The sequence below is a fragment of the Gallus gallus genome, chromosome 7 (assembly GCF_016699485.2).
Source record: "Gallus gallus isolate bGalGal1 chromosome 7, bGalGal1.mat.broiler.GRCg7b, whole genome shotgun sequence".
Taxonomy (NCBI): Eukaryota; Metazoa; Chordata; class Aves; order Galliformes; family Phasianidae; genus Gallus; species Gallus gallus.
This window is the reverse complement of record NC_052538.1, coordinates 10,144,174-10,155,749: the sequence shown is the minus strand read 5'-3', so window position 1 is coordinate 10,155,749 and position 11,576 is coordinate 10,144,174.

The window sequence follows — 11,576 nt, the reverse complement described above, 5'->3', positions numbered from 1 at the left end:
GGTGCCGTCTCAATGATTCATGTGCACAAACGAGCTCTGCCCCGGGATCAGAAATGCCCCCTTCCATTCGGTCTCAGCTCTTTGCAGGCGCTGTTCTTATAAAGGTGTATCATTATTAAATCAGAGCCCTGCAGATGCCGGCAATGCACAGCAGCTTTCTGTTGTTGCTGTTAAACTTTTTGCAGTAAATGATCCGTGGTGGCACGGCTGACAACAGAAAGCAGCCGGTCTGCAGTGCTCGCTGGAGTTCTGATTTCAGCTTTGGGAATCCAAGAAAAATACCAAGGAAGACTTATCTGTATCTCAGATCAGGAACATTTTCAGTCTGTTCCTGTATGTGTATATAATGCATGTCTATGATCATAAATATCAGGTGGAACGGCCAATTTGTTCACACAGGATGTATAAATGGAACAGAAAGACGGGAAAGTAAAATAGCAACTATTTTAAAAACAGAATAACTGTGTTAGGTCAAGTTATTTCCAGAATCACTACAAATACCTCACGTAACATACAGGATTTCTATTTCTAAGTCTTGTTCCTTTCCATTATGGACTAATCCTTCCATTAACGAGCTCTGTCGATGCAGTTGTGCAGCAGGCTCCAGGCTGGCCTCCCCTCCGCTCAAAGTCAGGAATCAACCTACCCTACAGCATGCCGTGCTAACAAAGTGCTCCGCTCAGCTCGCGTGGTTTGAGGTATCGAACAGCCAAACAGAGAGGAAAATATTTCCTTTGCATTTACTGCCTACTCGTGTCAGAAGTGGTATGAAGGTGGTGGACACCCCTCTGTTTTCTACCGACAGATAGCAGGCTTCACGCGCTAGGGCAGAAGAGATTAATATGGCATTAGAAACACCTCTCATCGTTGTCCCTGTAAAAGAAAAAGGCTTCAAACATCCCTTGCGCTGAGCAGACAATGCATGCACGCTTTCCTTCCTGCTTTTATCACCCTCGTACCGTCACCCACTCTTTGATACCTCGATTTGCCCATGGCTGGGGGCTGGAAATGCCACTTGAGAGCGCGGCTCAGCGGGGTCACCCATTCAGGCAGGGCTGCGGGATATTGTGCAACAGCAGTTGTGAGAATAGCACCAAAAAGCAGCAGCAGGAGCGATCTTTGCTCTCGTACACATACTTGTACAAAAAGTTTCTCTGGCAGCGGTTCATCGGCAGGCAGTAATCTGCTAGGTTACTTCTTTGTAATTTTTCTGTTTCATAAATAATACAGGAGTTTACTAACAGGAAGTTTGTGGGAAGCAACAGTAAACAGTCTAGCAATCCATCTGTTATTGTGGAACCGAGAAAGCTGAATCAGGTTCTTTGCAAGTGGACTATTTTAGTTCGTGCTAGAGAAGGCGTGTGGGAAATGGGCATTCGAGTCGTTGAGGCGAACTCTTGCAGCCTTCCTTGCCGCGTGGAAAGGGACAGCTGCGTGCAATCCCAGCAAGAAGCTCGGGTTCATTAGCGGCTGCGGGGCAGCTCAGAATCACCCCGAGCAAAGACGAGGCCGCCGGTCCAACACAAAGCACGCAGGTGGCGGCCGCAGGGAATTGTGCTGCTTAGACACTCAGCTCAGAGAGCGACTTGTACGTACAGATAGACAGAAACCCGTTAGCACCTCGGGTTACGGGGAGGAAACTGAGGGGCTGAAGGGAAGGCGGTGAGGGGAAGCAGGGCACGGCCGGACGTTGTGCCGACAGGTGTTCGTGCCTTGCGCGCCAGCCGCGTGCGAACAGAGGGCGCTGCCAGCACGGCGGGACGGGACGGGACGGGACGGGACGGGACGGGACGGCTGCTCTGCAGCTCGGCTGCCACGTGCGAGCCCGAGCCCGAGCTCAGCATCTCGCCCTGTGCTGAGGGGCAGTCGCTTCATCGAGCCGGCTCGTAAACTGTGCTTGTTCACAACACGCCCGAGCGTAGCGCTTGGTTTAGAAGAGACAACGAATACGCGGAACCCCGAGCCCTGCCGGAGAGATGCGGGAGGTGAACGAGAGGCAGAGCAGTGGAGCCGCAGGGCAGCTCACGCTGCGCGCCGGCAGCCCGGGCCCGCTCAGCGCCGCCGTCCGCACGCGGTCCCACGCGCGCGGCTGCGGCGGGAGGCGGTGCTCGCGGGCGGGGCCGCCACCTCCCGGCGCCCCCAGTGCGTGGCGACCGACCCGCGGCGCCTCGCTCCGCCGGGAAACTCCGCGCCTCAGCACGGCGGCGGCTGCGAGGCGCGGGGCGCGCCCGAGGGACGCGAGCAGGCCGCCCAGCGAGCCCCAACTCCGCGGCTCCTCGCCGCTCTCCCGAAGGGCTTTGCTGCCCCCTGCCGGGCTCCGCGCGCGCTGCGGGCGGCCGTTACCGCTCCTCAGGGCGGGAGAGAGGGCGCGAAGGGCAAGCCCGTGCCGAGCCGAGCGATTTGCCCCAGGAAAACGTGAGCTGCATGAAGGCTGCGGCCGGCCCATGGGCCCACACAACGCAGGGAAGCTCCGCAGGGCAGAATGCGGACAGTAGGTGGTGTTTGCACGGTGCCAGCGTCACCTCAGCGAGCTTTCTTTTACAAGACACCGCTGCAGCATTGCCTTTGTAGCAGCTACGGGTGAATCCGTGGTTCCCTGAAGTAGTAAAAGCCATCACCCAATAACTGTGCAGTATAAGTAAAAGTTCAGCATTATCTCTGCCAGTCACACCTAGACAATGGCAGAGTTGTAAAACGTGACAAAGATTGCCATGATTTTCTCTCAAACTGGTGGAAAAGCCTGGAAATGGTTTCTCTGAACGTGGGCCCGTAATGTCTGTGACTGCAGGGCCCCCCTGCAAGTGAATCCGTGCTGCAGTGCTCCTGCAGCGTGCTGTACGGGCACACAGCGGGGCCGGAGCACTTACACAGACGGCATGCATTCTGCTAACACTGGGGTATTGCCACCTGCGACTGTCTCCAGCTGTAGCCTGCCTTTTTACCACAGGTTTTACCCTGTAAGCGTTAACCTCCCGGTGAGGAAGCACAGGTGTGTGGCTTTATCACTCTCCAGAGCAGAAAAGACCCTGTTTCTTGGTGTCCAGATCCCCTCTACTTTCACACAGCTCAAGAGCTGTTCCTCCAAACCAGGTCTGCTGCATGAAAGCATCTCATGGTAAGCAGCAGAGTGGTTTTATTACAATATTTTGTCCTAATTGCATTTTGCTCGTTTGGTTATAGGGTTTGGAGGTGTTGTGTTTGTTTCTGCATCGCAGTGTGGTTGATGCTTATACTCAGCAGTGTATGAACGCAGCCCAGGCAGAGGCCAGCAAGGAGCTGTGGCAGTCTAGCTGTTCATTTAGGCATGCGTAGCCTTTCTGCAGGTCTTGCTCATATGAATGTGACAGAATCCAGTGTGCTGTTTTTTCTATTCCTGTAATCGAGATAAGACAAAGCAGGTTCAGGTGTCCTATCCGGTGTTCTCTGTTGCAAGAAACTTCCATGATGAGGGGTGTTGATGGTATGTTTATTTCCTGAGTGTTCACTGATATGTGTGCTTTTGTTACCCTCTTTTGCTCAGGGTGTGAGGACCCTACAGCCACTCATCAGGCAAGCGTTTGATGTTCGGGGCATTTGTGCATCAAGGGAATCATAAATGATCGTTAATGGTGTGTTGGGAACGTGGTCTTGACAATGGAGTAGCCTGGGCTCAGAGCCTTGCTCTCTGAAACAGTGTGACGAATGAACGTTTTGTTTGTGCACAGGGAGTCCCTTCAATGCTTTGTGAGCTTGTTGTAACACCAGCAGGTCAAATGCAGGGCTCCACTGAGCTTCGTTGCTCCAATCTGGTCAAGTCTTTGAAACTCAGAAGAAATGTCCCAGCAAAGCTTTCTAAGCTGTGATTTTTCCCCATTGCATGTGTGGTACAGCTGCTGCTCTGCACGACTTGCTATCACTGCAGGGACTTGAGCTGTTACAACACCTGTGACTGCAGTCTGGATGTAGGATCTCTCTTGCTCTAGACCAGCACTGCCTGACCTCTTGGCTCCAGTGCAATCACTTTGGCTCTGCTGATCATTAAACGGGGAGATTCTGAGCCCTCAGTTCACACTGAGTGCACAGAGGTGTAACCATACGAAGGCTTGCTCTGTAGTACTGAGTAGAGAACTCAGATTCTGGCCACTTTTTGGAAGCCAGCCTTAATAACCCTTGGGGTCCTTCCCCAAGCCTCACCTCCAGGTAGCACTCCTTGCTGGATGAATCAATCTGTATTACATTATGTCACTTCTGCGCCTGTTTCTTTTGTGTTTGGTGGTGTACTCGAGCTGAAAACCACTAGCACCATCATGTTAGACAATCAATTGAAAGTCATATAGACAGAGACTTTAGAAATTGATCTCTGGCAGGAACCTTTGCCCAGGTTTATTGAGTCATGATGCTAATTTATTTCCTCTGTGCCAGGGGAAATCCTGTCTCTATAGTTACCTTTTCTCATCACTCCGGTTTTGTGTCCAGCTCAGCTCCCTAATTCTTACTGTTTTCTGTTCATGGCAACCAAAAACACTTTATCCATGGGAAAATATAGGCTTTGGAGCTAGTGAGGCTAATTTAAAACACACATAAAACTCAGTGCAGGTAGACAACTCAGTGAGCTGGAAAACACAAGTGCTGCTCATTGCTAGGAGTCACGACGTTGTGCAGCAGGTAGCACAGCAAAGCTCACCATAAATAGCAGGAAAAACAGATGTTGAGAGGGCGTGAGCTGAAGTCTGGGGATTGAACAGTTCCCCCTTTATCTTGCTTAACCGAATTCTAACCAACGCCGGGTAACGCTGGCCTTAGAAAATCACAACTCGTGGAGAAACAGCAGAAACTACCGCGGTCTGCCCTGCAGGATCGCTGCCACTCTGCTCCCGGTGAAACGCGAGCCGCCCCCATTAAGACCCTCGCAAGGCGCTGCCGGGACCGCCTCCCCTGAGCTCGGGCGCCCGCAGAGCAGCTCCGCCGCGGCTCCGTGGCTGCGCGCCGCCGCCAGAGGGCGGGGGAGGCAGCGGCCGTGGGCTGCCCGCGGTGCTGTCGGAACACGGGGCTCACCGGGAAAGTGCGCGCGGAAATCCCTTGCTAAGGGTGCCCAGGTGATCCGTGGAGGCACAGGGGGAGGATTCAGTCTTAGAACAAGCGCTTAGGGATATGCAGAGGAAGAAATGAACCGTTTAGGTGTGGTAGAGTTACACAAATGAGGAAAGATGCAGGTAATGATGCAACAAAGCTCTGCCTAGGTCACTATATTATGTCTCCTGCAGAACCCAGCAGGGAGGCTGAGCACGTATTCCCACCAGATGCACATAGCTGGCATGGCAGGTCAGCACAGACAGAAACCCCAACCCTGGAGGTGTTCAAGGTTAGGTTGAACAGGGCCATGGGCAGCCTGAGCAGGCAGAGCACGATGCGCTTTAAGGTCTGCTTCAACCCAACCGTAGCCTTGCTGTCCTGTTCCTGTCCTACACTCAGTATTCACACTAACAAAAACAGCACCACAGGTTTCATCCTATTCCCCTTTATGGCTGATCAGACTGAAGGCATGTTTGTGGGAAACATATGCATATGCACAAAATAAAATCCCCCCATTAGCTGGCCTTAGGCAGTACTCCTAGTAGTTGACCCTTGAGCTATCTTGTCTCAAGCTGCCTCATGCACAGAGATGCACACACACAGTCATACATACACCCATAAACGGGTCTCTCTACTCAACCCTCAGAACACCATCCCTCTAGAAGTGGTCCTGGACCTCATGGTCCATCCAGTGGCCATTCCTTGGGCACAGACACATCTGTACCTGGCCCAGGCCTGCTTCTCAAGCCACTTAACCCCATCTGCCAGCTGGTCCATAAAAAACTCAAGTTCATTATTTACAAATTAAAAATAATAATAAAAAAAACTTTTAAGTATTTATATGGAATCTAAGTATTTCTTTTCTTAACATAAACAATGCACAAAACAATTGTTCCTGATTCAACATTAAAACATTCTTCATTCCAGGACTTGGCGATAGTATATAAACCTCAAGTCAATTGCTGTAAGTGAACTGCACGTTTTTCTTATGGTACTTTTAATTAAGCTCTCAAAGGTTTTAATTTTAAAAGACTTTAAAGAAAAAAAAAAAAGACTCTCTTGGCTTCTTTCATAATAGAGATGGAAGAGCTGTTAGCGTGGTCCAATGGGGATATCTAAATGAAAGCATTAGAAAATACATTTCCAAGTTCTTTTCCCTCCCCGCTCAGTTTCCAAATGAATGTCCTTTATTGCTACTCAGCCAGCTGCAAAGCCTGACAACAGTGTAATGCATTTTCAGCATGAAAAGTGTCACCTATACAGATTGAAATGTTGCCTGTGTAAAATAATAAAGCTCATTGATAATTTGAGGCAAATTATTCAAGAGAAACCAGGCAGAGAAGAATTTGACAGCTCATCAAGCCCCCCAGTGATACCGCTGACCAACTGTTTCTAAGGCTCAGCCGTGCTGCTGGGAACACAGGAAACCAGTGCACGTGGTGGATCGATACCACCTGAAATCTGTTTAGCCCTACAATTGGACAGACAGTTAGGAAGTGGTTACAGCAGGTTTTTTTTTAATGCACAACATATCTTCCTTCCCCATGGAGTTCCTCAGTAAAGGAGGCTGCCCTTACTCCCTCCAGTGCCTTCAGGACCCAGGCAGAAGACAGCAAGTAAGAGCATCCTACCCAACACAAGCACACCGTTCTTTAGTGGCGAACTGCTCCAGTCAGGACAGTCACAGACATCCAGTACTTTCTTTAGATTGTACATTACCAATGTCATCATAATCTAACGCCTATTAGAATGAATTGGCTTGAGAAAATATATATTCTGCAAATGCAGCAGGTTTAGCTTTGTCCCTTTTGATCATTTGGACCATAGGATTTTGTCTGACACCAAAATAAGGACAATTAAACACAGATGGTGTCGTTGCAAATATTTTCCATGCTGCTCTTCTAAAGCAGCAGTGACACTCTTAAGGAGAGGTAAGAAGTACGTATGTAAGGAAAGCACCAGCACACTGCAGCCTGTAAGTGAGAGGGTTCAAAAGCACTGAGGCTTTTGTTGGCTGCATGGTAATAGCAACTGGCAAACATAACGTTCAGTGAAAGCACCTTCCTTTCTCTATTAAACAATCCTTGCACTTTTCTTTCTCTCCTCTTCCCCTTCCCACCACCAGGAGTCCCACAAACACCAGACATAGTAAGATCCAACAAAAGATACATATACATAGTAGGTTGTTTTCCTAATCAGAGTTGATGCAAAGTCTTCCCTTGCAAGACATCATAGAGCTGTTTGATAGATATTCCTCTATCAATAGCAAGTTGGCCCTATGTAGTGGAAGTTTAGAAAGTACACTGTCAACTTAGATTTGTGCCTGCATAAAAAGATAACAGTTTAGGAATCCATAAAACTAGTAGGAATGTTTATACAATTTAAAAACATTCCAGAAAAAACTGCAGCTCTTAAACAAATCAGCATGTCTCAATGTTTGAAGCCCAAATGCTGAAGCCCTAGGCAGTCAGCAGAGTAACCTGCTTTTAAACAGTTTTAAAACAGATGCTCTTATTGTCAACAATAAGAACAAATGAATCTCATGAGTGACTACTGAATGGGATACAGTCACGGGTTTGCAGCACTAGATCCTATAGAGGTGTGGTGCCAGGTGTCCTAGAAACTGGGGCCTGTGACTTTGATTTATAAATCCACAGTAGCCCCTTATGGGCATTTCAGGCCTTCATGATAAGGATTTAGTGAAATATCATGGCTCCAGCAAAATGAATAGCAAAAATTCTTGCATGACACAAAGCAACCCTACCTCTTTCATTTTTAAAGAGTGCCAGTACTCATCTAAGCATGTACAGATGCACTACTGACTTACTTGTGTAATACAGCCAAAATATATTCCAGATGATAAGTTCTTCTCCTTTCCTGGAAAAGTCCTTTTTGAGGAGCACAGCAGCTTCCCAACTGGCCCGTGCCAGCTCACAGCCAGTGTATCTCCTTTCTGAGTGACACCACAGCCTCATGGGTCCCAGCTGCTGGACACAGTTCCTCCAATGGAGGGCTGAAGATGAGGCTCTGCTTTGGCAAGCAGCTCACACAGTGCCCCTTTCCTCCTAATGAAGGCAGTGGGAAGGCTTCTTTCCTAGTAGTAAGCCCGGTGGAGCCTGAAAGTTAGCCCAGATACTTTCTTGGTCACAGATACTTAGCTATTTTACAAGGGAAATGTGAAACTAGGTCCACTAGTGAGATGACAGTGTACATTCACTTCTCTTAGTGTTCTTATTAGATTCATGAATTAGAGCCTTTAAAAACATTATCCGTGTTGCAACTTTAGTCAGCAACTAAGACTTTTGACATGCAACCAGAAGGCGATGAATGCGATCAAGAAAGTGCTATCTTTAGAAGGGCTTTCATCTATCACAATTACAGTTTGCATATCAGGTTGTTTTTTGTTTGTTGTTTTGTGTGTTATTGGTTTTTTTTATCATCAGCCCCATCATAGTGCAGTCCAGAAGGAATGGAGAAAATTGCTATTACCAGCCTCCCTCAATGCAGTTACCAGATGTAATGATCTATTTTCTGTCTCTGCACAAGTGTTTTCTTCAAGAGACAGTGTTCCCATGCAGTTGAATTCAATAAATACGTGTGTTGTTTGAATGTCTCTCAGGCTTGGGCATGCATTTACCTCCAAAGAAAAAAGGGGATGAAAATAAGAGGTAGAGAATTAGCTTACTCTGTAAGGATTCTCTACAATGCATTCCCTTCATCCTCCTCTCTCTGAATCAAGGAGTCAACACATTTGTGCTGAAGAATGCAAGACGCAGCAGCTCCTTCACTTTCTTTCCCGGTACGCCCTATTGAGCTGCATTTATTCTTTTATTTTCTAAAAGGCCCATAAGGGGATCGGGCAGAGCCTCAGTACTTCCCACCAATCACTTGTGGGTACTTTGAAGTAGATCCAGAGAAGTCAAAATTTTGAGACACACAGGCCACAGATGTACACCGAGCTCTGAAAAGACGGTAGAGATCATAACCACCATGAATTTACCACTCAAAGCTGAATGTTGTTGTTTTCATGGGAATTCCATAGCATTCTGCCAGCCTGAAGGCTATGTGGCAGACGTTACCTGGCTGTATGTAGATTTTTTTTCAGGTAGTGAATTCCGTCCTTGTAAGAAGCATCTTTCATTTAAAAATAAAAATATAAAATGGGGAAAGGATAACACTTCAACCATTCCAGAGAGAAAAAATATGACAACAGCCCCAGTAACTGTTGCATCCAAGTCGCAAGTCTCAGGGTAAGCCAGGCATGCAAGATAAAGGAATCAGCAGTCTAACTAAAGAGAACCAAAAAAGGAGCCTTCCAAAGTGACTCACTACAGAGGATAAAAAAAGGAACTTGCATAGATAGCAAAGATCTTCAGAGCTGTCATGATCTCTTCTGTCTGCAGCTCTGCTTTGGAAATGTGAGCCAGCATCACAGCATGTGGGCAGATGACTCTGGGCATCTTTCTCATCATGTATCCCTGCAATAGTTCAATAGTTTCCTTGGTCATCATCCCAGTGAACATTGAGCCATCTTCCAGATAACAAGGCCCTGACTGTACTCAAAGTGCTCTTGTGGCACAGCAATCCAGGAGCCAAGGCCACCAATTAAATAAAGACAGACTTATTGCTTGGTGAGCAGGTCTTGTCTGTTTTTTAGATGGAGGATGTGAATCAGATTAAACATGTTCCTGTGCTTGTCTAAGACACTTATGGAACAGTGCTACGCACAATGCTGCTCAGAGTATGTGTAAGAACCTCCATCGTGGATATATTTCATACCAGATTATCAACATGGGATTTTTTTTCCTAGACAGCGTGGAGACAGCAAAATAAGATGAGTCCATAGGCCTTTCATTCACCATGCAGGTTGCATCAGATCTCCCCCACATCTGGGGATCTCCAGGTGGAAGTACAGCCACATACAGCCTTGTAGGTGTGCACGGAGCAAAAAATGACTGTGATGATTCCAGAGCTGAGGTCAGTTCCTGTTCCATCTAACTTAGCAGTAAGGATGCAAGCACCTGTAGGCAACACAGGTACATATCAAACTCATACATCACATGCAATGTGAGTGAAATCAAACAGGCCTGTGTAAGAGCTAATATTAGCTGTCTCTCAACTACTTAATAGTTCAGTAAAAATAAATGAAAACAGCGCTTTTTAAGTTTAACTGTGGAACGTAAATAAAATGTCAGCTAACGTTACTACAAGACAAATGTTATTTCCATAACTTCAAAAATCTCAAGCACTTAAAAGACATAAATCACATGTCTAAAGGCATGAGTTCTCTCACACACACACACAAAAAAGCTTTTAAAAGCTATAAAAAGTACTTGTCTACATAACAGTAGTGGTATTTGCACACAGTTTAACCAGAACTCCACACTACATCTTCTCTTTGCTGTGCAACACAAGTAAACTCTTTCTCGAGAAGTGGCAATTATCAGCACTGTCTGAAAAATTATTGGTCAGTCGATACCTCGTTTCTAACAGCACCTCATTATATCCAGTGCTGAGAGCTGAAGCTCTAGGGCAGCGATAATGATCTAACATCTGAGGGGTATGTTCGGATGCGTGAAGTTAGAGGTTCTGCACTTGATCTTCCATGTTTGTTTTCTGAGTGACATAACCAGGACAACACTGGCATTTTCACAGCTATAACTGTATGTCTTGGAATAATTAACCTATCCCAATTTTGTTCCAATTCAAAGATGTTCAGGGTGTTTGTTTCAGCTTTCCTTTTTGACCTCCTAAAGAGCAAAATATTTCTCCTTTATATCTTGCTGCCAAGATCCAGATTTGTAGTTTCTGTGTTTCCCTGGTAACAGCTAGCGATGTCATAAATTCACTAGGTGGTACAGGGAGACACTATGCTCTGTGCAGCTGTGAAAGTCTGGAAGAGAACAGCCAGCCTGTTCTCTGCCTGGCTGCCAGCGCCACTTAACTGCCTGCCCAGCTCTGTAGAGGTTATCTGGATCTGTTTGGAGAGATCCACAGAAGACTTGATGCCGTTGGAAAGGGGAGTGGAAGATGTAGGATTATCTGCTCTTACTTCTTGTGTCTCAGTCTTGAGGCTTTCTGTGGGATCAGCATGCAGAGAAGCGTTTTCTAACCAAGGTTTATATCTGAAATTACACTCTCAACACTTCACTGTGGCTAGCAGAGATTGCTGAGCTCTGCGTCGGTACCTTTGGCAGAGCTTGGTGGTTGATTCCTGATCATCCTGAGCTATTCTGTGCCCTAATGTAAACACTTAGGGTAATGGGAGAAAAGAATGGGAGCAGTGCCCTGATTTCTCATTTGGAGAATGACATCCAGAAACATGCACATGCACTACTCTGCTGGAAGGTTCACTCTATTTCAGAAAAGCATCACCTGCAAGCTTTGTGACCAATGCAAGAGAGAAAAAAAGCCTTTCTATCATCGAGCACTAGGAAACAAAAGGAGCAAACACAGCATATGGTGCACAAAAAAATTCCAGTTCTTGTGTGCTCTAGACGGTCAGTTACTTCCTACTGCATACA